Genomic DNA, 27,632 nt, shown 5'->3' with positions numbered 1-27,632 from the left:
CTCCCAGGATGCCATGTGACAGATGGGTGTCTCTGTTCCCCTCAGAAGAAAGTCACCAACAACCACTACCCTATGTTTCCTCCTGGCAGTGGTGGCTGCAATCCTCCCAGCTTTGAGGGTACATGGTTTCTCCTCCTCCACCTTTTGGAGGTGATTCCTCATTGCTTGTTGCCTGGGCAGTATATTGGTTTTCCATCACCATAGTGGGTGGATTGGTAGTAGGGGTGGAGCGCTGCCTGCTGCCAGAAGTAACCAGCAGCCAGTGTTGTCCTTGTGGCAGAGGCCTATCTTCCTTCCCTAGTGGTGCGACAGAAATCCTCTGTAGCTGGATCACTTCCTCAGCCTTGGATGTCACCATATGAATACTCTCAAGGAATTCCTCGTGTGTATGGATGCTCCTCAGCCTAGCCACCTCCTCCTGTAGCTCTCCCACCTGTTTCCTGAGAGATTCCATCAGCAGGCACCTTTCACACTGGATGGTCTCCCCAGCCTGGCTTTCTGTGAGTGGCAAATCCTGGCCACAGCCTCTGAAACACCACACCAGGATCTGGGTGGAAGTATCCATGGTTAGGTTCATAGAGTCATAGAAGATTAGGGTTGGAAGAGACCTCGAGGTCATCTAGTCAAAACCCCTGCTCAAAGCAGGACCAACCCCAACTAAATCATCCCAGCCAGGGCTTTGTCAAGCCTGACCTTAGACACCTCTAAGGAAGGAGATTCCATCACCTCCCTAGGTAGTCCATTTCAGTGCTTAACCACCCTCCTAGTGAAATAGTGTTTCCTAATATCCAACCTAGACTTCTCCCAAGGTTGTTCAGGTTGTCCATCTGGATGCAGGTGGAGGAGACAGGAGCAGCGTTGCCACTGGCGATGTGGCCCTTCCTAACCGTAGCAATTATATTATGACTCCCTCTTACAAGCTCCTGTGTTTGTGGTCCCTTGTCACTTAGCATCTGGATTTCAAGGCCTTCTCTCCTAGATCAGTCCTACCCCCTCATTAATAACACAGGGGAGGGTGATCAGAAGGCTGATTGAGACTGATCAAGGATGATCCAGGGAGCAAAGGCTCAAACGGTCCCCAGACATACAATCCCAACTGACCTGGTAACCGAAATTCAGAATGCAGGCTGCAACCTTCAAGTAAAGTGCAATCCTGCATGAACACTGGAAGAAAATGGACTTGCCTTTGTGTTGATACTAAGTTCCTTAAATATAGTAGCACATCATAGGACTGGGGGAGCCCGTAGGGTCAAAAGTCAATTCCCATGAGCCCAGGGCTAATTGAGTTGACATGATTAAGACATGTCAGTTTCAGAGCCAGCAGTAGACAAGGGTGTGGTGCGGCCAGCATCACATCTGACTGCCTTTGACTGCCCTAGCCTGATGGATCACGTACCCATTTTGCAGTTGGGTGAAATGGATGTGACTTTCAAGTGGGAACTGCCTGCTGATGTGCACCTCTTGATGGTAGGTGCTAAAGAAGAAACACGTGATTCTTCCTGGCCTGCTGTTAATGCACTGGGGGAACAAATGCTGTGTTTTAGTGGAAGTACCCTATTGAGAGAACTAATCTCGTGCACCGGAAGGACGCCCATCAACAATCATAGTCATATGTGTATACATTCCAAGGCCAGAAGGGACCATTGTGATCATCTAGTCTGACCTCTTGTATGACACAAGCCAGAGAACTTCCCAAAAACATTCCTTGGACAGATCTTTTAGAAAAACATCCACTCTTGATTTAAAATCCGTCAGTGACAGCGAATCCACTACAACCCTTGGTAACTTGTTCTGATGGCTGATTACTTGCACCATATTTTCATCTGAATTTGTCTTGCTTCAACTTCCAACCATTGGATTAGGTTATACCTTTCTCTGCTGGACTGAAGAGCCCACTGTTAAATACTTGTTCCCCATGTAGATGCTTATAGACCAGCACTTCTCTAATGGTGGGGCACTCCTTCCTTAGGAAGTGCAGGAATGTGTCAAAGGAGGTGTGTGCAGCGTGCTGCTATTTTCCCCCCCCCTCAGAGCTGGGGCTGTCAGCCCTGAGTGGATGGGGCTCATGCAAAAGGGCTGTGTGCACACACAAGGTGGGGCGAGGGGATAAAGGAGACAGTGGGAGCCCCACCCGGCCCTGGCTATGGGGAGGCGGAATCATTTTTTCATAGTTCAGGGACGCTCACTGTGAAAACCCAGTTACAGACTAACCAAGTCACCCCTTCACCTTCTCTTTGTTATGCTCAAAGACCTCAATCCATTTAGCTCATCATTGTAAGGCTGGTTTTCTAATCCTTTAATCATTCTTGTGGCTCTTCTCTGAACACTCTCCAGTTTATCAATATCCTTCTGAATTGTGGGCCCAGTGAAACTTGGTGGTCATAGGACCCCTTGCTTGAATTGACTGGTCTGCACTGGAGCAGTAGAGCTGTGAATTAAGTTATTTTTCAACATCACGTTAGCTTTGGGCTCCCCAAATCTCAGTCCCTTAAGAAAGCTAGAACCATAAAAAGATCTGGAGCTGAGAGACAGATAAACTCTCCTTTGACAGAAGCACAAAAAAAAACGCCCTAGATACAAACTCCATATGTAGATTTGGATCCAAAGGGTGAAATTGGAGTCCCACTGAAGTCAATAGCCCTGGGATTTAATTCAGAATTATGCAACACAAACTCCAATGGTTCTGATTACGGTCCCTGAACTTCAGGGAAAGTTCAAATCCTGATTTCAACTCTCTCCAGTTCAGTAGTATTCTGACGTGATGCTTAACAGAGCACGTGTGTCAGTCGAAACCCATCTCTTTACTAGATCAGTCATGACGCTACTTTGGGCCCTGCTTGAAGCCTTGATAGAATGTGGCAGGGCCGTGCTGAAGCTTTCAAAACATTCCTACCAAAGTGAGAACTTAAGGGGCTGGCTGACAGAACTGGGAATTTCGCATAGCTGCTGGCCAGCACCCTCTGTCCCGCTCTCAAGAGTGACACAAACTGTTCTGCCATCCACTCCTGTTGAATCTGTGCCATTGACTGGCTCAGTCTGTACAGAATCTGTGTTGCTGCCAATCTTCCTTGCCAAAAAGCCACTCCAAACATATTTTTTTATATTTTTGCCTAGTTGAAACCTGATTTATTTCTTCTTACACTTTTATTGAAGCGACATCCATTTAGAAATCTGATTGACTGACAGATTCTATTTAACTCCCAGTAACTGCTGGACACTTTCAAAAAACCATAAACCTGCAAATCTTGCATACCACACTCCGTAGTGCCAACGGCTAATAAAGATGGTATTAAAAGTAACTACACAAGTAAATTGCATAATGCAAAAAGGCCAGACTGGATTAGAGTGGAGGCCCACATTGCCCAGTGTCTCATCTGTGACAGCACCATCTTCTTTGAAGGAAGGTGTAAGGACCTTGCAGTATCAGACTTGGGATAATCTGCCCCTACATTAGCCATATCTTGATCTTTAATAGAGATTGGATTAAGGCTGAGAGCAAGAGTTTTAATGTCCCTTCCACAAAATTGTACTGCTAGTTTGATAGCTCTGGATATTATTGTTATTGCTCCAGCACCTTTCCTTCTGTCACCTCTGTCTCGGAGAGTACTTCATCTTTGCAAATCAAAAAGACCACATCTGGGGTAGGAATTTCCCCAGTGTTCTCAATGGTGAAGACTGATGAAAAGAAATCATTCAGTTTCTCATCAATGACCTCCCTTCAAGTCTCAGTGATCCAGAGAACCCACCAATTATTTTTCAGGTGTCTGATATGCTTCATCTTTCATTGATGTTTTTGCATCTCTAGCTCTTTGTTCTCCATTTTGATGCTTCTAACTTTTCTCTTAATGTCAGCTCTAGTTTATGCTGAATAATTTGTTTCCAAAGTGCAAGTGTATAATTATAGTCCCTAGGACTTTAATGGTAATGGAAATGGGGGGTAGTTGGGTGATTAGTTCAGAGCAAATATATTAGAATTTCACCTCCTGGAGCTAACTCTCCCCAAGCCGATCACATGTAGTGGCTTATTTAAATGATTTGCCAAATAATTGCTGTGAAACTCTCAATTGGCTTTTGAGAGTGTCGTGGGAGTAAAATGATATACGCAGGTAAGCTTGAACTGAGCGTGGCGTCACCTGTGCAGGGCCAACAGGCTGAGTCCAAGTAGTCCTCTTTGAAGTTGTCCCTGTGACTTCACTGCCTATAGGTTCAAGGCATTGGGCGTCTGTGTTCACATGGGGAAACCTGGCCCTAAAAGAGCCTCCTGATGAAATGAAAGGCAGGATTAGGAGTACTATACTGAAGACCAAATCTTCATAATCTGGGGGTCCTAATTCTGATGCTTTCCAGAGGGCTGAGACACCGTGCTATCTGCCTTACCTCCAAGATCTTAAGAACATAATTTTTAGATATTGTGTATTTGTGACAAAGTTCCTCCTTTACCTTAGTGGGTCCTGTGCTTACTGGCGGATTTCTCACCTCAGTGATCTTCTCCCTGGTGTCTGATAATGCTTGATTGTCTGATAATTCCTCAATTCTCCAGTAGCACAACCTCTCAGTCTCAGCTCCTTGCGCCTCTTGCTCCCAGCTCCTCATACGCGCTTCCTCTCCTCTGGCTCCTCCCCGCCTGACTGGAGTGAGCTCCTTTTTAAACCCAGGTGCCCTGATTAGCCTGCCTTGATTGGCTGCAGGGGTTCTAATCAATGTAGCTATCTCCACTGCCTTCTAGAAAGATCTTAATTGGCCTCAGATGCCTTGATTAACCTGGAGCAACTGCTATTTGGTTACTACGGTCCTAGGGATTTGTTTAGCCTGGGGCTAACATACCTGTTCCTCAGTACTTTACTGTAGCCATCTGGCCTTGCCCCATCACAGTATCTATACTTAAGGAGTTGTCTGTATGTACATGCATGCCACATCTTAGTGAATTACTATGCTCAAAGTTGCCCTGGGGCTCCCTGTGCACCCCCATGCCTCTACCAGTTGGCACCAAGAGTCCTGGGTCAAAGTGGCTGCATATTTTATTTATCTTACCGCAGCACCTAGTTGCCCTGGTCATGGGCTAGGATATCATGGGGCTAGGCTCAAACACAGCGCTAAGCGATGGTCCCTGCCCCCAAAGAGTTTGCAATGGAGGACAAGAGACAGTGGGTGGATGCAGACTGGTGAAGGAGTGCAAGAAGGCAAAGAGCCACTAATAGACAGCCAATGGGCAGTGGTTTCAGCACACCAGCAGCCTAACTGTTGTCCATTTTGTGCAGGCTTTAGGGCAAGGGAGAGTTTGAAGGAGGAGGATGAGGATGGGTATGGGAAGTTCCTCCCACACAAAGGTGCTGATTTGAATATATAACAAATGGGTGGTGGAAGCTGACGACATGGGTTAATCAGGGCTGGGGGTTGACATCTCAGTAGCAAATGAGAGATGACATGCAGGCTGGATGTCATATTCTGGGGTGTAATCCAGACCACTGAGGGGCTAGGTCACCACCCATCCTGCAGCCTTGGGTGTCTCACAATGTTTTCCTGTTGTAGCTCCCAAGTAGGCTGCTCATATCTCGAGTCTCTGTGTGCTGCTGCAGCCCTGGTGAGCAACTCTGACCCCAGCAGCCAGCCAGCACCACTCCAGCCAAACTCTGGCTCCTAGCAGCCTTGGTTACTGCCTGCAGTGTGACCCCAACAAATTCCCAGTCCCAAATTTTCCCGAAAACATGTGTCCTGCACTGTCCAGCTCTCTCCTGAGCAGCTCAGATATTAGGGGTCCGTTGCCATTTGATTAACATACAACACTTTGCTTTCTAACTGGAGTTACCAAACAGGTCACTTAAACACAACACTGGATTAGTTTTGATTTATAAAATAATAGAAGTGTATTTAACTACAAGAAGAGGTTTTAAGTGAGTACAAGGCATTAAAGACAGAAATGGCTACAAGAGAAATAAAGGTGAAATGTTTTCTAGTAGCTAAAAAGTGACAAACTAGACTCGGTTCAATGTAAAATCCTTATCACATTTTCCCAGCAATGAGGCTAACCAAATTTTGATGTCGGGATCACTCCCTTAGTCAAAAGGCTGGTTTCTTTGTCATAGATTCATAGACTTTAAGGTCAGAAGGCATCATTGTGATCATCTAGTCTGACCTCCTGCACAACGCAGGCCACAGAATCTCACCTACCCACTCCTCTTTCAAACCTATGTCTGAGCCACTGAAGTCCTCAAATCATGGTTTAAAGACTTCAAAGTGCAGAGAATCTTCTAGCAAGTGACCTGTGCCCCATGCTGCAGAGGAAGGTGAAAAACCCCTAGGGCCTCTGCCAATGTGCCCAGGAGGAAAATTCCTTCCCGACCCCATGATCAGCTAAACCCAGAGCATATGGGCAAGATTCACCAGCCAGACACCAAGGGAAGAACGCTCTGTAGTAACTTACATCCCATCACAGACCATTGGGCATATTTACTGCTAATAGTCAAATGCCAATTAATTGTCAAAATTAGGCTATCCCATTATACCATCCCCTCCATAAACTTACCAAGCTTAGTCTTGAAGCCAGATGTGTCTTTTGCCCCCACTACTCCCCTTGGAAGGTGGTTCCAGAACTTCACTCCTCTGATGGTTAGAAACTTTCATCTAATTTCAAGTCGAAACTTCCTGATGGCCAATTTATATCCATTTGTTCTTGTGTGCACATTGGTACTAAGATTAAATAATTCCTCTCTCTCCCTGGTATTTATCCCTCTGATTTTATTTATAGAGAGCTATCATATCTCCCCTCAACCTTCTTTTGATTAGGCTAAACAAGCCAAGCTCTTTGTGTCTCTTTTCATAAGACGGTTTTTCCATTCCTCAGATCATCCTAGAAGCCCTTCTTTGTACCTGTTCCAGTTTGAATTTATGCTTCTTAAACATGGGAGACCAGAAGTGCACACAGTATTCCAGATGAGGTCTCACCAGTGCCCTGTATAAGGGTACTAACACCTCCTTATCTCTACTGGAAATACCTTGCCTGATGCATCCCAAGACTGCATTAGCTTTTTTCACGGCCATATCACACTAGCGGCTCATAGTCATCCTGTAATCAACCAATACTCCAAGGTCCTTCTCCTCCTCCTCCTCCTCCATTATTTTCAACTCATGCATCTCCATCTTATAATAATTCTTGTTATTAATCCCTAAATGCATGACCTTGCACTTTTCACTATTAAATTTCATCCTATTACTATTTCTCCAGTTTACAAGGTCATCCAGATCTTCCTGTATGATATCCCGGTCCTTCTCTGTATTGGAAATACCTCCCAGCTTTGTGTCATCTACAAACTTTATTAGCACATTCCCACTTTTTGTGCCAAGGTCAGTAACAAAAAGATTAAATAAGATTGGTCCCAAAACTGATCCCTGAGGAACTCCACTAGTAACCTCATCTTCGGAGAGAGAGAGAAGGTGAAAAAATAGAGAGCCTGGAATGGTTTTGACCCTCACTTTATAGTCCAATCTCCCTTTGAAAGTCATTTTCCTGAGGGTTACCCCTAGATAAAGTTCCTTCCCAGTGTGAGGATGGAGACATGGAGTCTTGTGGTGAAAGAGGCTCCAGGTTGTTTGCTAAAATACAGATCCCTAACCCCTTTCCTTGTGAAAGAATGGCTGCTTGACAGGCAATTGCCCATTAACTCTAATACCTGGCTAGAAGCTTCAGCTTATCCTTCATCTTTGAGAAACAGGTTTACCCGCTCCCCAGACTTGTCTGTTAAACATGTTTCAGTCATCATTTCAACTTACCTTCATAACTTTACATATAATGTTACACACACTGTGATATTATTGACCAGTGAGTTATTCGTTTTTAAATGATACCTCATAAGACACATTTTGTACCAAGATTATTACAGTGGTATGTAGGGGGTGAATACAGGGTGCATTGGGTCCCAGTGGAGTAGACAGTTAAGGACTTGGAAAGTGAAAACAGGCAGCTTATGTTCCACCCATCGTATCACATTGGGCACAGTGCCTGCCCAATAGGATGTAGACACTTTCCTCATTGGCCAACTGACTTCAGAACATGGTGGCCTGCAATATGTGAAATGAGTTATTTACTTGGCGTGTTTTATTTCTTTAGATTGAAACAGTGAGCACTCAAAGCTCTAGGCATCCTAAAAAGTAATTAAAATTATGGTCCTGAAGGTGTCCACAGAGCAGCAATAATCACAAAGTAACAAATTCACTTTGCTGTGTAGTCTTGTTAAATAATCATGCACTGATAACAAGGTAACTTGGCCAACCAGTAAATAAAGCCGCAGAAGTCCTTTTCACCTTGTCCTCTCCAGGAACATGCCGCCTTCTTCCAAAGAGAGGGTGAAACGGGTTTCTAGTGTCTTGAGGTGGTCTTCTTCCAAAACACTCTTAAGCAAATTGTGGCTTTCAGCCCAGTACCTAGTGCATGGGGTCGACAGCATAACTGGCAATGTGCAGCAGCCTTGTTTGAGATTTTTAGCACAGAGGTGGATGGGTGGGTGTGGAGAGTGAACCTCCCTAGGAGCCCAGTTAGGATTGTGGCACAGTGGTGTGAAAGGCTATGGCTTTCTTTAAACCAGGCAACTGGGTTTTCAGTGCTAGTGGGACCTGCCAGGAACAGGAGGATAAAACTGCAGTGCACGCTGCCAGTTCTTGATCTTGCACAGGCAGAGGGTCAAAAGGTTAAGGGTGTTTATCAGTGACACGAAGTATCCTGAAATTGAATATTTTAACTGATTTATGCACCTGAGCGACATCTCCAAACAAACCCTACAAGAACCCTCTAACCCCTTAAATGATGTGCAGGCAGCGTTCATTGCAAGTCTTCGTTATACACTTTCCTTCTCCTGAGAGAGTTCAGGAGTAGATGACAATGATACTTTCTAAAGCAGGTAACACTAAGAAGAAAAAGCCACGAATGACGTGTGTTGACTTGATGGTTTTGTGAAGGCATCTCCTCCTAGATACAGATGAGATATAATGCCTGTGAAAAGACAAAGGTGTCAAATCTTCCAGCCTGTGTTATGGAGGTAATGCTTCCAGAAATAGCCATAGTATGATCCAGTCTCTCCTTGGTTTATAGCCCCTCATGTGTGAAAACTGCCTAGGGTGTTTCTAGTAGTTGTGAGATGCCATCAGCCCACTCTCTGTGGAAGAGGAGGTGAGTGGTACTTGGGAGACCGAATCCTCTGCCTGGTGCAGTTACTCAGTTCTCTCCTGTTTGCATATGGCAGCTCTGCATCAGTCTGAATGATCCTGAAGGGTAGAGCTGCATACTCGCTCCATGATGGCTCCCTTCCTTTTCCCTCCCTCCTCAAAAAATTCTGTCATGGATCCTGGTCTCCTGCGTCTCACACAGGACAGTCATAGGGTACTGCTCACGGAGGCCTGCAGTAACAGTTCTGCAGCTACTGTAATGGAGCAGAGGGGATTACAGCTGATCTCTCTCCTTTAAAAAAATAGCCCAGCCATGGTGGGGAGTACTCAGTGGGGGAAGGGCATATATGTTCTTGGCCATCAACTGCCCAGTGTGTGGAGTGTGCTTTGCCTCAATGGGTCCCCACCTGCCTTAGCTGATGCCTCCCTTAGAATGATCAGCCAGCGATGGGTGGCTTGGATTTGGGTGGGCGGGAGGTGGGCTGTCCTGCTGTGGATCTGGGGTGTTCTGCAGGCCATGATTTCCTCAACTTCCTTGGGACAAGAGGGTCATGTTCACAGACTGCCCCCTGCCTAGGGAGCAGGCATGGGCAGCTATATAGAAATGTGCAGCTGTCACTTAGTACCTACTTTGCCTGAACAGCCTAATACAATTGGCACGGGTGCTACATATTCACCTACGGTGAGATTTTAGTTTGGAGGATCCAGCTCTGTGCCCCATAGAGCTGGGCCTTGATTTCAGTTGGGCCAGGATTTCTCCCAGGTCTCCTTTTAGTGTAGACCCATAATGTTAAGCCATTATTAAAGACATTACACAACCTGTGGTGAAAATTACGAACACTGTGAAACTTAGTCCGAGCCTATAATCCTCATATTCCTTCGTTCCCCCTAGAACTTGAACAGACAACATTGGTATTAACTGTAAACTCTTCATCCGATCCCCTTCAAAACTACTGTTCTGCTGTGAAGCCAGCTGGTAGGGGCATTCATGAGTGAGATCCTGTGCCCTGCATTGTGAAATTTGATGGGATCCCTCTCTACGGTCTTCTGTTGCTGGAGATTGTCAGCAGCGTTTTAGCTTTGAGCCAGGGTTCGTTGAACAGCAGGTTTCAAGTTTCGAGTGAAGAAAGCAATCTGGCTTGCAGCTCACACCCCTGGACTTGTGTTCACTGTCTGTTAGCAGGCTGCATTACTACCTAAGCTAGCAGCTCACTAATGGCTGGAGTCTTGCTTTGTGTATATCAACAGGGAAACTTTTGTTGAACTCTCCAACGCAAATGAGGGTAAAGAAACTATATTAAAAAGTGCATGTTCTCTAGGATAAAAGCATAAAGGGGTTGTGCTTGGATGGAGAAATAAAAATCCACACCTTTGCTACTCTTGTCTTAAGTGACACGTGGAGCTTAATGGAGCTTAATCTAGCTGTATAAGGTTAGCCTCTCGTGGCTGTCATGGCAGGCTTCCAGCTGCATGTGAGTTTGGCTGCTCCTATGTCTGGACCACAGCACCCATCCACCAGAATGCACAGCCTTGCATGTGCGGCTGGGAAGCCAAAGGGGTGGAACATTAATAGCAAACTCCTGAGGCTAGATTAATTCCCTGCCTGGGCACAGATGCCAACACAATATCTAGGTGATGTCAACTGCTTCCTGCCCTGTTGAGCACTGGTGGGGGTTGGCTTGTTTCCGTTAGGTGAGAGCCGTAAGTAGTGCTTTTGCTCTGATGGCTGTGGAGTGGTGACTGCAGGGGTGTGTGGTCTGTTAAGAGCATTTGGCCTCTGGCCCAGCCTGGTCTGACTCTGTTTTTGGACCAGAAGAACTATGGGGGTTGTAGGGAGCAGCAAGGAAAGGTGGGAAAGACTGCTGGCGTGTGAAAAGGCTCTCTGTCTTCATAACCAACAGACTCCTGGGCAGGGGGGGTAAAATGAGCACTGGTGCTCTCTGGTGAGGGGGAGACCTGGCAACTACTAGAGGGGTCTCTCCAGCAAGGATCTGAGAGACCAAGGGAAAGGCAAGACTTGTCAGGGGTCTCTGCACTGAAGGAGCAGAAGCGGCTTCTGGGTTCCTCAGCAGACGACGTATCCAATCCTGGAAACCTGCAGAGGTTCCCTCAGGAATCACGGAGCAAGGGGGCTGGGTTTGGGGCTCTACTACCAGGATGCTGGGGAGGGGCTTGTAACCCACGGGGAGGTGGTCATTTACTCTGCATTTCATTTGCTTCTGTTGCTCTTGCTACATGACCCCAGGAAAACAGAGTGCAAGTGAACTGCCCAGTCCAGTCTGGACTTGCTGGACTTGTTCCTGTGGACTCCCATGGTGCTGGAAGGCGAGGAGTGTATGTGCTTAGCCAGAAGGTGAAACCATCCCTTTGGTGAGAGGGGTCACTAAGGTGCTGACTACACCACATGATGGACAGAGTGAGACCCACGCACCCCTGCAGTAGACCACGGCTGGGGTACAGAACTTCTGTAGGGCAGGGCTGCCCTGAACACCCCCCCTCCACCAAGCCTTGTACCTGAACTGAAACAGGAACAAAACTGGTGATGACAGCTTTGGGCTGGGCACAGAGGCTCTGTGAATTGGGGGAATTCCCCCACAGGTGGCTTTGCATGTGCTTGACTCAACGTGAGCCAGCCTCAGTTCTTCTGGAGGAAATAATCCCAAGCTAGCTAACTTTGAGTACACCTGTGGGTTGCTTTCTGCGGTTTCTCCTCAGGGACTGTAGACCCAATTTTAGAGATTGTTTAAACGATCTTCTTGATTGATGCTGAATTTGGAAATAGGTAGGGCATGATGTGCTGCTTTGATGGGGAAATGATGAAATGGCATTGCTTATAACTTGACAGCAGGAGCTGTTCTGATGGGTGGAGAAGCTATTCTAGCAGGTTACGAGCCTCCTCTTGAAATGTGTCAGTATTCTAGAAATTGCAGTATTTCTGGTTTTTCCGTATCTGCATGGCTGCAACCCAGCTGACTTGCACAGACCCTGTTACTTCCTTTGTCTGTGCTATGGTACCAAGCTTTATGTTTTTGATCCTGTGCTTTTATTTTGCTTGCACAAAACTGTTTTCAGTGGGAAGGCCTCTTTGTTTTGGTTTGTGTAGTAAACTGTATGCAGGCACAAAGACCATTCAAGGCTTTTTTGAACCCTTTCATATGAAAGGTTTCAGGTAGCAGCCGTGTTAGTCTGTATCCGCAAAAAGAACAGGAGTCCTTGTGGCACCTTAGAGACTAACGAATTTATTTGAGCATAAGCTTTCATGGGCTACACTCTTCTTATATGTTCCATTCTATGCATCCGATGAAGTGGGTTTTAGCCCACGAAAGCTTATGCTCAAATAAATTTGTTAGTCTCTAAGGTGCCGCAAGCACTCCTGTTCTTTCATATGGAAGAGGTCAAAAGGAATTTTTCCCTAGCAGCTACCTGAGGTTGACCTGGGATTGTCTTTTGCAAGCCTCTAATTTTAATGCCATAGTCATTGACTAGCCTTCTAAACCAACTCCTATGTCTTTTTAGGTGGGCCTGGTTTCTAATTTGGTAGCTGTTAGTTTGTTTTTATTTTGTTTTTTAGGCCAGTGAATGTTCTTCTGCCCTTTTTCGGAACTTTGTTATTTCACCCTCCTGTCTGGGGCAGGAGCTGAGAAGCACTTACTCACCCAGAGAGACTTTCTAGCTTTAATGGAACTAACTTTGTGGCTAATCATAACCTACAGGTGTAAGGGTTGCACAGTTGATTCCTGAGCTCCTGTTCCTTGCTGAAATTAACTGCCACTTTCTCAGTTTGTATTTCGAATAGAACACTCGGTGCTGAACCTGAAGACCGTCAAAGTGTTTACTTATCAATCCTCTTCCACCCAACTCCTTCTCTCTCAAAACAGCTCCTTTTTAATAAGAGCAACATGGTTTTTGCAATTGGAAAATAAATTGCATGTAGCAAAATTGTATATTTTCTCAGCCTTGCCACATCCAGGACATGCCCAAGGATCCAGTTTTAGAGTAAACTAGGTGAATGGGTAACATGATGGCAGATGAAATTCAGTGAGGGCAAATGTAATGTCCCTAGGAGGGATTCATTTGAATTATGATTCTGTGATTTACTCATGCACTTTAATGGGCTCTAAATGGCCTATATGAAGATAAGGGGAACCTGGGAATCACTGGTAGCAGCTCAGCAAAGGCTTCTGCTTCTTAACCACTGCTGCACAGTGGGCCAAGAATATTAGGCCTTGTCTGCTCAGGAAAATTAATTCAGATTAACTAATGATGTGAATTTAAACCTGTTTAGTTGAACTGGATGAAGCCCTTGTGAGGGCACTATTTGGAATAAAAGTGACCTTAATTGGGTTTAGCTACATTTACTTCTAAAGTGCAGTAAGTATTGTGGAATAAAATCACTTTGTATACCAGACTAGGGCGCCCACATGGGGAGCTATTCTGGAACAATTTATTCTGCAATAACTATTCTGGTCAATTCCCCTGTGTAAACAAGTCCTTAGGATGCATACAAGAGTGGGATGGAGAATAATGCAGAGAATATTATAATTCTCTTAAATAAAACAATCCTCTTACCCTCGCGTGGAGTCCTTGTAAACTCTGGTCACCCTGTCTCAGAAGGATACAGCAGAGTTCAAAGAAGCCTGGTAAGAATACTATATTGAGTAGATCTGGGCGGAATTTTGGACAAATGGTTTATTTGTCATATTATGCAGTTTCTGGCTGACTGAAACAATTAATGCATTCAGCAAATAGCTTTGGCCAAAAAAAAAGTTATTGAAAGTCTAAATAAAATGTTTCAACTTGTTTTTGAAATGACTCCCTAAAAAACAAAACAGCACCCCCACCAAAATTGACTTCAGATCAAATGCATTGCTTTGTTTGACCTGAAATGATTTCTTTTCCCATCAAGAAACAGGGATAAAAATCATTTGTTTGACATGAAACATTTTTTTCCACAGATTTTTTTAATTCAACCCGTGAATTTATTGTGAGCTTTTTCCATGCCTCTAATCAAAGAGTGAGATTATTTACCTTAGGTGAAAAAAGGAGACATGATGGAAGCCTATAGAATAATGAAGGGACAGAAAGGGTTAATAGGAGTATCTGATAACCTTTTTTCATACTACGAGAATAAGGAGACATGAAATGAAATTGAAAAGATGGTAAATTCAATACTGATTTTTTTTTTTAATCACACAACAAAACTAGCAGTGGGAATTCATTGCTACAAGCTATCTTTGACAGCTAGAGCTTAGCAGGATGCAGAAGGGGATTCGCTTTGTGAATAACAAGAATATCCCATTATTGTAAATATTAAAAAATTGGGGTTTTGGAAGGGATGTAAACCTACATGTGTGGGACTTAAGTCACATACCCATAGGGGCTTAAGAGGGGCAAAGATTTCCATAGCACTCCACTGCAAGGTTTCTTGCTCCTTTGTCTGAAATATCTGGTACAAGTCTTTGGCCTGGTCTACACTGGGGGGCAGGGAGGTGGGGTCAATGTAAGATACACAACATCAGCTAGGGGAATAGCATAGCTAAAGTCAATGTATCTTATTTCGACTTACTTCCTGTCCTCATGGCATGGGATGGACGGCCATGGCTCCCCTATCGACTCCCCTACTGCCACTCACCCTGATGGAGTTCCGGAGTTGACGGGAGCGTGTTTGGGGATCAACATATCACGTCTAGACAAGACACGATATATCGATCCCCGATAAATCGATCGCTACCCACCAATCCGGCGGGTAGTGTAGACATACCCTTTGTTAGTGACAGGACTCTGGCCTAGATGAACAACTGCTCTGATTCAATATAGTTGTTTCTGTGAATCTGTACTATATCAGATCCTACCCAAGTCTCTAATGGTAATTACCTGATTAAGTTCTAACAGATACCGCTGAAGGCCTTTTCAGTACAGGGTATTGGGAGTCAAGGGAAAGACGTATACAGCTACTAGAGATTGCACTGTGCTTGACCATTGTCATGAAAAGTGAAGTATAATCTACCGAAATCCTAAACAAACATCACCCCACACCTATCTTTGGTTATCAACGGTGAAGAGCTGCTGCATCTCCTGTTGACTTCCCAGCCCTTGTAACAATCAGATCACTAGTGACCTTGACAGGGAATTTAGAAACTTTTGAAACTCACATTGCATTCGGGGCATAGGTCATATTGACATTCCCGATAACAGCTAACAAATGTGGGAACCTCCTGAGAACACATCTTGTCCAATGTCTTCCAGAGCCAAACAGAAGAACTGCTGATCTTGTTGCAATGTTGAATGCTTTTGAAGTACAATAGTGTAGTCCGGGGTAGTCACGAGGGGGCCAAATCTGCACTGCCAGACACTTTTGAATGGACTGTGAAATCCTTGTATTTACTTACTGTTCTTATTAGTTTATTTGTTTTTTCTCTGGAGTCTGGACCTTGATTATACCTTGACCAAGGAATTTGGACCTTGACAAAAAATAGTTTACCTGTGTTGTAGCCCTTGCTCTCCATTGATTAACTATCTTTTCCCTATGGAATCTTGGCTACTCTTTGTGTATTCAGGTGTAGAGGCTTAATTTTAAAATAGCTTTGATGAAGTCCTTCATCACTACTGTAGGTCTGTGTCATTTTCATTTCCCGTTCTGAATTCCTTGGATTTAAGAAAAGCATTAAGGGGCTCTATATTTAGAACAGTCTGCAAGCTGCCTGAAGACTTTGACAGTAAATAATGAGCTTAATGGGGCTTCCTGATACATCTTAGAAATTTCTTATCTCTCTTAGTTTAAACCTTTGCTGATTTCATCCTCCAAGTGATGGGCACTGCCTGGTTCACAATAATTGAATTTGAGTCTGAAGGGCCTCTTTGAAATGGGCTGTCTGCAACAATCAACTCCTAAATCTGACACCTAACATTGTACAGGCACAGGGAGCTCAATGGAGAATTCTAACAATCTGACCCCAGAGCAATTAAAATGAGTTATGCAGGGTATTTCAACTAGATACACAGCAGACCCCATGCCTCGTATATGTCAGTTATACAGAAATCTCTGGATGTTACTGTGCTAGACGCAAATGTTTCTTGAACTCTTAGGAATTTGAGAATCTCTTTTTCTTCCATTGGAATAAAGCGCCTATTTCCAGGCCTACAGGGTCACCAGAGGCTAGACTTTGCTGTTCTAGAAAGGCTACCATTGGTAAAAACTAAATCTTGCCTAATTTGGATTTTGGACTAGTGTAATTCAAATAGCAACCTTGAGTCTGATAGATATGGGGGAAAGAACTGAGGAATTACTAGAGTATATTTACACTTACATTACTACAGCATTGCAGCTGTGCTACTGTAGCATTTCAGTAAAGACACTACCTATGCCATTGGGAGGGAGTCTCCTATCAGTGTAGATCATCCACTCCCTGGGAGGTGGTAGCTAATTCGATGGAAGAATTCTTCCATCAGCTTAGCACTGTCTGCATCAGGGGTTAGTTCAACCTAGCTACATTTCTCAGGGATGTGGGTTTCCACGAGCTACAAGTGCTGATCTGTGAAGAATTAACATTGCACTAATGCTGATTGCTTTTAATTAAATATGAAGGTTAAAACAAAGGACTGGAAGATCAGCTGAACTACCCTAAGGAACTCTCCCAGTTGAGATCTGCGCTAGCTAAACTTGTTTGACTTACGCTGCTACAGCTCAAAGCAATGGCCGCATAAAATTCCACAGCAGGGAGGATAAATAGCAGCCATGTCCAGATGGAGAATTACAGCATATGTTACATAAAGTGAATGCTGCCTGGGTGAAGAAACAGTTATGGGGCCAACTTCACTCCTGGGGTAATGGCACAGTTTCACCTGCTCCTGCCAGAGTTGAATTTGAGTTCCAATGTTAAAACAGACTGTAGTGATAAGGGAGCTTGCTTTGCCCTCATGGTGTTTCTACTCTGGAGGAGGTACAGATTTAAGAATGAAAGGTTTGAGTGGTAGCCATGTTAGTCTGTATCGGCAAAAACAACAAGGAGTCCTTGTGGCACCTTAGAGACTAATAAATTTATTTGGGCATAAGCTTTCGTGGGCTAAAACCAACTTCATCAGATGCATGGAGTGGAACATACAGTAGGGAGGTATAAATACACAGCATATGAAAAGATGGGATTTGCCTTACCAATTGGGAGGGATAGTGCTAACGAGCCAATTCAATTTAAGTTGGAAGTAGGCAATTCTCAACAGCTGACGAGAAGGAGTGGAAATCAATTTTGTAATGGTAATGAGGCCAATGGAAACAAGGTGGCCCACTTGAAACAGTTGACAAGAAGGTGTGAGTATTTAGCAAGGGACAGACTTACATTGTCATCAATTTGTCTGTCACGGCTGCTTCTTTGGGGATCTGCCTCCATAATACTCTTCTAATTGGTTAAGTCCTCCTACCTGCAGAGGGGGTAGGAGTTGAAAGACCATAAACTGCTGCTTCAGCTGTTAGCCTGGCAGTGTCTGCAGAGCTGCTCTACACCTGTTGCGTGGGTGCTTTCTTCACCTACAGAGAAGCCTAATGACTAGTTATTTGGAGAAGACTTGAGAGGAAGTTTGTTTCAATGGTTAGGGGACTAAACTGGTTCTTAGGAAGCCTCTGGTGGAGCAGGGGATTGAATCTGGGTCTACTGTTGGCAAGTCTCTCTGTCTCTCATATCCTCATATATAAGATGGGGATAAGGCACTTCCATACACCACAAGAGTGTGGTAAGGACAGAGGCATTGGATTGTGAGGTGCTCAGACACTCCTGTCGTATTCTATCTGTTGTTTTGAGCTTGTGTCCCAGTTTATCACCACTCGTGATCAAGTTTCCATAGCACATTACTTGAAATAGTTCCAAAAGGTCACCACCTTACTCTTGTATGCTGTCTTCCTGTCAATGTTACTGTGCTACTGGCTTTCTACGAAGAATTGTGACATGCACGTCTCTTGAGATATTCTTCCTATACTATTTGTACCATTAACATGATGTAGTCCTGCACTAGGCAGCCAGAAGGACAGCTGCCACAACAACAAAAGGATTATTGTAACCACAGAGGATGTGAAGCACAGAAAATTACTGACAAAATGAATGAGTAAATGTTTTAAATTACTACTTAGCAAGATTACGATGGGATGAATCCTTACCTTGTCTGAATATGGACTGTAAGGGCAAATTCTCACCTGTGGGGAGGTTCAACCTGAGTGTTCTGCCCTAATCCTCAAAACTGTAAGGCTTTAAGTGAGATTTAAATGGTGCAGAGGCACTGTGTTGGCCATCTGCGGAGTGCTGGACTTCACCCTGAAAGATTTAGTCCTATGGAGATACAGCAACAGTACTGTAGGTCACACCAGGGATTAGCTGCAACCTCATTTCTTACTTAAATGGATGAACATTACTGGAAATAAAGCTCACTCTGCATGGTGTCTCGGAAAAGCCCTTGCTAAGCTTTCTCTTCATGCAAACTTCTTCAGCAATATTACTGAAGTGGAATTAAAAACAATCTGGAGTGGAGGAGATAAGAGAGCACTTTAATAAGTTCACAGATAAAAGTAATTCTCAAATTGGTAGACAACTGGCATAATACATCCATTGGATAGTCAAGGGTATGTATAACTATTTTTCAGCAAGTCATTATAGTAATGGACTTCCTTTGTCATTCTTTATGTAAAGATAATATGTCGTCGCTCTGGAGATGAAAAATGATGCCTTGTGCTAGTAGCTGCAACATGAGAGAATAATGAGATTTGGTTTGGGTGGAATGAAAGTAAGACATGAGCGGAGTTTGTTGCATTTCACACTCAATTCTTGTTGACACTCCACAGGGGAGTTTTTCAAAGCCCAAAAAGGTGCAGGCAAGTCTCATCTTATGCGCATTTAACATGTGCGAATTCAGCTTTGTGTGGTCGCCAAAAACAAACAAACAAAAATAACAATTTAAATACTGTACCTTTAGTGCGGGCAATTCTGCCTGCCATTACACTCAATGTAATTTTGACTATACTCGATTTTCTCTTTACGTGCTGACAGCGGAATGTAACCCCAGCGTAAGATGAGACTCGCCTGTATTCATTTGATCCTATGCTTTCTTTCACATATAGTGCCACTCTCCCACCAGCACAATCTGTTCTGGCCTTCCTATATTTAGACTAGAAATAAATATTTGTACCTTAACAATGAGATAAACAAACCAGTGGAGCAAACGATCGAGGATTATGATGGAGTGGAGACAATAAATAACAATTCCTGATTTACACCTCCTCATAACAGAAGAACTAGGGGTCACCCAATGAAATTAATAGGTAGCAGGTTTAAAGCAAACAGAAGGAAGTATTTCATCACACTGACCTTAGACAGTGATATTGCACTACAGTAGGGTTACCAGATAGCAAGGGTGAAAAATCAAGACGTGGTGGGCGGTAACTGACACCTATATAAGACAAAGCCCCAAATATCGGGACTGTCCCTATAAAATCTGGACATCTGGTCACCCTACACTACAGCTGTAACCCTATTTTCATTTACTTCCCCATGTCTTCATCTCACTGATGTGTGTCAAAATAACACAGTGAGTTGACTGACAATGCAGTGCCCATACAATTGGATGCACTTAGCTGCTAAGAAGTGGAGAGGCCACTTCTTCTTTCTCCTTGAAAACCTGTCATGAATTACACTTAACTCATTCCACAGTTTATGGGCCTCAGCCCTGTGCTAAAAAGCACAGGAACATGCCCTCCTGTGAAGCTGTTCTGACCACTTCTCCTTTGTTAGACCCAAGAGGTCTGGGTATTTCAGCCCCCAAACTCTCCTGTCTACTCTCCAGCCCAACTTCTGGATGTTTGCTCATGACTAGTTGCCATGGTTTATGGAGGTTAATGCAGTCTTTGTGGGAAATAGGTTTTGTAAGAAGTGGTGGAATGCTGAATGTGCCGTTGTTGTCGCTCTGTCGGTCCCAGGATATTAGAGAGACAAATATTAGAGGAACGCTGAGACACTTGAGATAGGAAATGAAATTTTGGCTTTCCACTAGTCTTGCCTGCATAGTGAGGGAGAAATCCTCCAACCCCACGTCTTTTAGTTGAACTGCAAATAGTGTAAATCAACATATTCTGTTGCACTTTTCAACCAAGGTTCTCAATGTTTACAGGTTTCAGAGGGAAACTGAACCCTGGTGCAGAAACCTTGAACAAGAACAATAATGTGTCATTTACATCCCACTTTAGCCCACTAGTGCATGGACCTTGTGGAAGCCTGCAGTAAAGGGGTAAGTCTCACCCATTATTGAACTAATCCTCACAACGTTCTTGGGAGGTCTCATAGAACACCTAAGACCTAGTTCTCTGACTGTTCCCAGTTTCTTTCAGTACCATCCATCCTTTCATATCGCAATAGCTTGTCTCCTGGCACCTCTGCTTTCAATCCCATCCAGAACCTGCACACGTAGAGGTACACAGAAATGAAAACGAAGAGGCTAAGTATTTGTTTGGCCTTTTTAGCTTTGAAAGAAGGGGCTATCACAACTTCCAGCAAAGGTTCTAAATTGCTATTTTTCTGAACTAGTTCACTCATTTCTAAACAGCAACAGCTGTACAGAACAGAAGCTTTAAAGCCCCAAGATGCAGTGTTCTTTTCTGTAGACATTAAAGGTACTTATTCACTCAGATTTTGTGTTCTTTCTTCTGCTGATAGCTACACATTTTCCATTCATGCAAAAGTAATTCAGACAGAGCAGACAAATAAAGGAAATTTAACCCAAGTGTTCTTCAGCTGAAGGTAGAAAAGTCACTTTTCCCCCACTGACTTTGACAAATGGTGTATATTAGTCCTAAGCTAATACAAGGCTTGTCAACTGCCCTGGGGACGCAACAGTTGGATGTAAATTTCAGACACATTTGCAGCCAATAAATATAGACGACTCTTGAACTGATTCCGGGGCTGCAAATACAAATTTCAACGTATCAGTTTTAATGTTGAGTATTTGGTTTTACATAAGGTTTCATAACTGACATGTGAAAGCTAACTATATTATATTCGCTTATGCTGAAAGAAAAACTACATCTGAAATATAGGACATGGTCTGAAATTAAGCTTGTTTCCTTAGTATAATCACTGCAATCAACAACGAGCATTGGTTGCTGTCAGCCCAGTAGCTGGTGATAGATGAGAACTTTGCAGAGTGACTCATCATGTACTAAACCCAGAACTTAATTCTTGAGAAAATGATACCTCGTGTGTGCTGCCTGACCTATTCTATGGGCCTTAAAAGTGCATAAAGAACACCGTTAGCTGTGGGGGTGTAAACAGTCTCCAGTATGAGAAGGGGGAACTCTGAACAAAAGATGTCCCTCGTAGGGAAGGGGAGTAGTTAAACTACCAAGTGGAGAGCTGCATGTTCTGAGTTACCACCCCCCCAAGTTAGAGTCTTCTAACTATGTCAGTTACACGCTCTCTCTTCTAGTATCCTTCTTTCATGTAATCATTAGCTTCAAAAGCAGTTCCTGTAGTAATGACGCCGGCTTTTTAATTGTATACGGAATAGCTGACATTGTGACTTCTTCGCAGAAGTATTGGGAAATGTGGAAAAGCAGAATTGGAATGTGAGGACAAGGCAAAAAACCAGGAATACCTGGGTTTGGAGCACTCTAGCTAGGATCTGGATGTTAGAGGGGGGCTACTGTACAGAAAATCTGATGAGACTTTTAAACTGATTGCTCCTCCTTGGTGGGTTTGAGAAAACCCGAAGGTAGCAGTAAGAAGTCAATATTTTCATTCCCATTTTATCCCCCTGTCCTTACTGCCAGTTCCAAGTTGCTGGCAAACTTTCTCAATAGGCAGATGGCAGCATCTCTCTTGGGCACCTCTTTGGCATTGAAAGGTTTCTTCATTTGCACAGTTGAAGTACTTGTTCACTTCTGTCACTACAGGACCAGTAGCGTAGATGATTGCACATAGCAATGATTATCTTTGAGCTGGGCTGGAATTTTTCAAGTGAAAAATTTTCCCACTGAAAAAAGTGTTTACTTGAAAATGACTTTCTGCAGGAAAACATAGCTTGGCATTTTCGTATGGAGATTTTCAAAAATGCAACAAAACAAAAATCAAGAGAAAATTCTTCATGTTTTTCTGTTTAGTTCCCCCCCACACTTTCCTATCTAATTTTCCATAGGTGCAATTTAGTGGGTCTCTATGGCTGTTTTTTGTGTTTTTTTCCCCCTACCCTAATGCTTCCAAATATCTCCAGCTTGAGGAAAAGCTGGTAGCAAAAGGAAAACTGTAATTTTATATTTTTGCCACGCTGTGACTTCTTGAAAGATGGAGAAGTACATAAGAACGGCCATACTGGGTCAGATCAAAGGATCATCTAGCCCAGTACTCTGAATTCCAACCAGAGCCAGATGCTTCAGAGGGAATGAACAGAACAGGCCAATTTTGAATGATTCATTCCCTGTTGTCAAATCCCATCTTCTGGCAGTTGGAGGTTTAGAGACACCCAGAGCATGGGGTGGGTCCCTGACCATCTTGGCTAATAGCCACTGATAGACCTATCCTCCATGAACTTATCTAATTCTTTTTTGAACCCAGTTATAGTTTTGGTCTTCATAACAAACCATGGCAATGAGTTCCACAGGCTGACTGCGTGTTGTGTGGAGTACTTCGTTTTGTTTGTTTGACACCTGCTGCCTACTAATTTCATTGGGTGACCCCTAGTTCTTGTGTTCTGTGAAGGGGTAAATAACACTTATTCACTTTCTCCGCACCAATCATGATTTTATAGACTCTATCATTTTCCCCATTATTCAGCTCTTTTCTAAGCTGAATTGTCCCAGCCTTTTTAATATCTCCTTACAGAGAAGCTGTTCCACACCCCTAATCATTTTTGCTGGTCTTCTCTGTACCTTTTCCAATTCCAATATTCCTTTTTTTGAACTGGGATGACCAGAACTACATAAGATATTCAAGGTGTGGGTGTACCAGGGATTTATATAGAGAGATTATAATTTTTACTGTCTTATTATTGTACTGTCTTCCAGTTATTGAGTGGGGGAAGGGAAGTGTGTGTATGGGGGCCCTAGACACACACTTTGTTGCATTTGGTGGGGAGGCGGAAGGAGCAGCGGGTGGAGATGACAAAACTTTTAAAAAGTTGGTGTTTGAAAAAATGCATTTGAAATTAATTTGCCAGGAATGCTGCTTTTTGGGTGGGAATTTTTTGCTGCACTTGCTATGCGGGTGAAATCTCATCTGCAGTAAATGTTTAAATCCATCTTAACCAAGGTGAACAGTACTGAATGAACACAGATGCATGGATGGAGATAGTCCTTTTTCAAGCAGTTAAAATGGCTGCCTACATCCTAAAGGCTTTAGCCCCTTTTTCCAGATCTCCCCGTCCCTTTCCAAATCTTAGTCCCGATAGCACAGCTTGAGGAGGATGGATACACGCAAAACCCAAACATAACCCGTGTCTCTTCACAAAACAAATGCCAGCTCTTCCCAGCCTCTGCTCTTGCAGCTCACTGTGCAGAGAGATCTGTGGACATAAATCCTGCGTAGCGCATTCACTTCCCTCAGCCCATGATAATGGAGAAATGATTCACATTTATAGCTTCAGGAAGAGAACGTGCTTAGCATTGATCCCACAGTGCACTTCACCCCAGGCTTTGGAAAACAAGGCTACAGTGACGTACTATTCAGCATGAACAGCCAGCAGCTCTTGGCATTCAGTATTCCCTATTTGAAAGTCGATGGTGTGGACTAGATCACTAGCACCCTGGTGCTTAGGGTGAGCACTCCATTAGCACATAGCATCCCTGACAATGCCATTAATACCGGGAGGTATTCATTTTGATAAGGGGGCAGGGATTTATATTTGTGTAGATGGAAAGACTATCTTCCTAGAGCTGGGTGAATATCGCTGAACAGCATGAAGGTTTGAAATAGCAGCTTGCTTGCATCATGCTCGTCATTATTCATGGCTGAAGAATAAGTGTGCGTGCATGTGTGTGTGTGTGTGTGTGTGTGTGTGTGTGTGTGTTTTGTTCACACATGCTCAGGTAACTTGGCTGCATGTGGAGACAGGATATTCTGCAGGAAAGGCTATTCTAAACACAGCATTTGTCTGCGGATTGTTGCTGCATAAAGTGTGGCAGGGAGCAGCAATACCACCATGTGACTTAGCGACTCGTTGTAGGAGTGGTTATTTTAGCCATTTAGTTTTGAAATTGCAGCTTATGAGCAAATCGACACCTGAAACTGACTCACACCATCTTTTTAACAAACAAAATAAGTTCAGGTTAAAAACCGTCTTGACCAACAAATTGGATAACAAACCACTTGATTGGCTTAGTTTTTGTCCCCAGCGTCCTTTGTAGGGGTATTACGAAATGGCATTAGTTGACACATGAATCTGGACACTGAAAATTCTAAATCATATTGTTTGGGGGTTTTAAAAGCAGGGCTGAGAGTAACTTGGTAGATCTCTGCAAAATTTTGAGCTGGATGTAAAATCCACATCCCCCTTTATTACTGGGTGAACCTAAAACTTGGAATCTCCAAACTTCACTGTGTTTGTGATTCAGATCTGGTTTTTGTGGCTTGAGACACTCTTTGCTATTGATGTTTGAAGGATCCATATTTTCCTGTAGACCTCAGAAGATATTGCTTAAGGGAACAGAGCAACTCTGTCCCGCAGTGACTGTACGTGTGAGTTTCTCCACAGTCACAGCTCCAAGAGATGCTTTCACAGCTGATGTCAATCAGTACAATGCTACTGATTAACCGCTGTGGAGGATGTAGCCCAATGTGTCCAAATACAAGCCTGGTTTTCATTTATACAAAGATCTGCATGCGGTCGTCTTTGTTTCACCCGTCATCGGGGTATTGCACAGTGAGCGGACAGTTTCAGTAGCTCAGCAGTAATGAGCTTGACGTATTGCTTTCTGTCAAGAGCTCTTCCTAGTTGCTGGATGAAATGCAGCATTTCAACAATTGAGGCCAAACCTCATTTTGTGCAGGCACTTGATTTAATCTAACCGTGTGAATCTAGCTCTCCTTAAGGAGTCTTTCAATCTGTGTTTCATTTTGCTCACAAATGAAAATCTCTTCTTCATTCCTCCCACTCCTTCAGATCAAATCAGGGGGAAAAGCTTTTAACAAAGACAATGATTTGGACCAAGAGATAATGACATTTTGTGTGTGTGTGTGTCTGTCTGTCTGTCTGAAGGCTTTTTTTTTACATGCCAAAGAAAGTTGATATAATGCAAAATGAACAACAGTGGGAATGAAAATCAGGCCCTTACTCATCATTCCTTATAATATAGGGACACTCAGCAATGTTTAAATTTGCTACCTGTCATACTAAAAAGCAGTGTTTCCTGTGATCTTAATGCAGAATTAGCTTGTAGCACTCACTGCCCCAAGGTAAGCCAAGACTGAAAAGAGGCAGTGTTCCAGGAAGACTGGATGTTCTCCCTATCCACGCAGTCACCTTTTACCAACCCTTGCTATTGTTACTCTGGACGAGTGTTGGAAAGAGTCAAAACCCTCTAGCTTCGGGTGATTTTGTAACCCCTGGGAGCTGGTTTGGGTTGAGGAGCTCCCTGAGGGCAGACTAACCTAGAACTGCTGCAGCTAGGTAGCTTGCACTTCCTACTCAGTCATGTGGTTCTGGCCATTGGCAGACAGCTAGCTGGACCAATGGTCTGACCCAGTGCGACAAGTGCTACAAATGATGCTCAAGACAATCCTGTCCTGGTTAATGTGACCAGCATGCATTTTATCCTCTAACCCAAGATAAACAGTAGATGTTGCTTGAAAAGTTTGGCAGCTGCTCTGAGGTGTAGTCAAAGAACGCTTCCTGCAGGGACTGTCTTTTTATTCTGCATTTGGACAGCACCTAGCACATTGTGGGCCCTTGCTAGGGTTCCTAGGTGCTACATGTCATCAATAATTAGTTTGTGAACTTGAACAACTTCTGGCCTGACTCTACTGTGAACAATGAGGTGGGTGGGAGGAGTACATGCCCACAGATCTTGGCTGAGGGTGCATGGGATATAACCAGCACTCCTGGCCACATTCCAGCTCCGGGAGTGGATATGCAATATTTCACAGCTTCCTCCTCCCTTCACGGGAGCAGCTCTTTTTTGGAGGGAGGGGAGTGCTCTCAGAGAGCAGCAGGAGCACAGCAGGAGTGGAAGGGGAGGAGCCTTTGGGACATCAATGTGTGCGATCATTGCTTCATGTATTGCCAAATATTTGCAAGATTTGTAGGCCAACCCCTGTGCTAATCTGGGGAAAGAGGAGTTACTCCTACGCTCCACACAGAGGAAGTAAACAATTTAGCATGAAAGATAAGGTCACACCTGGAGGTCTCTGCTGAGCTCAGACCTCATTGTATTAGCCACTACACAAACACATGGGAATACACGTGACCTGCCCCAAAGAGGCAAGTCTTGAGAAGACAAAGGGTAGGGAGGGCAGAAAGAGGAAACGGTTTACTCAAGGTCAGCGGCAGAGTTGCGAACAGGGCCCAAGTTCCCTGCTCCCCAAGCCAGAGTCCTTTCCACGAGAGCTGACTACTTCCCCAGCTAGAATGCCCATTAGGCAGGTACTTCCCGATGGGGCAGATGGAGCCCTAGGCTAGTAATTCTCTTTGCTTTTAAGCTGTCCATATGCCCCGGGCCATGGCTGGCTACAGAGTAGCCAGTCTCCCTTCTCTGTATGGTCCAGGAGAGATCCTGCCCTTCTGTTTGGAGTGGAGGGGGAAGAGGCTCTTTCCCTGCCTCCCCTTGCCCTGTCCATCACAGTCAGGACCGGCTCCAGGCACCAGTCAAGCAAGCTCGTGCTTGGGGCAGCAGATTCTAAGGGGCGGCTTCCATCCAATCCTAGGACGGCATGGCCACCATTTCTTTTTCTTTTTCTTTTTTTGTTCTCTGCTCTGGCCACTCTGTAGGGGGCGGTGGTGCAGAGGAGGGGAGCCACCTGCTGGGAGCTGGCTGCGCGATCCGTCTGCCCCAGCCGGTGCCAGGTCTGCAGCAACCCGGCAGCCTGCATCCTTCCCTCCCCGCCGACCGGAGCAGTGCAGAGCCCTCCAGGCAAGCGGCGTGGCAGGAGGGGCCGAATGGTGAGCGCCCTGGCTGAAGGAAGCCCTGGCTGCCCCTTCTCTCTCTCCCCCACAGTCCCGCCACCTCCCCTTGCTAGCTGGGACATGCACTCTACTGCCTGGGGCACGTCTGCAGTGCAGGGAGTCCCGCTAGCCGAAAGTTTGCACTCTGGCTCCAGCTGCCCCGCAGGTTTTTTTTTGAGGGGGAAGGAGGGTGGCAAAAAAGCGAGAGCCAGCCCTGATCACAGTGCAGGGTCTGTCTTAGAGTTTTCCCAAATTATTGCACCTTTGAACGTCTTGAGAAGTTTAAAAACAAACCCAGCCTTTCCTGCTCCTGAGGCCGGGACTGCCGTGAATCACTCTGAACTCCTTGGAGTCTC

The sequence above is a fragment of the Gopherus evgoodei genome, chromosome 11 (genome assembly GCF_007399415.2).
Source record: "Gopherus evgoodei ecotype Sinaloan lineage chromosome 11, rGopEvg1_v1.p, whole genome shotgun sequence".
NCBI classification, from domain to species: domain Eukaryota; kingdom Metazoa; phylum Chordata; order Testudines; family Testudinidae; genus Gopherus; species Gopherus evgoodei.
This window is presented reverse-complemented; position numbering follows the sequence as displayed.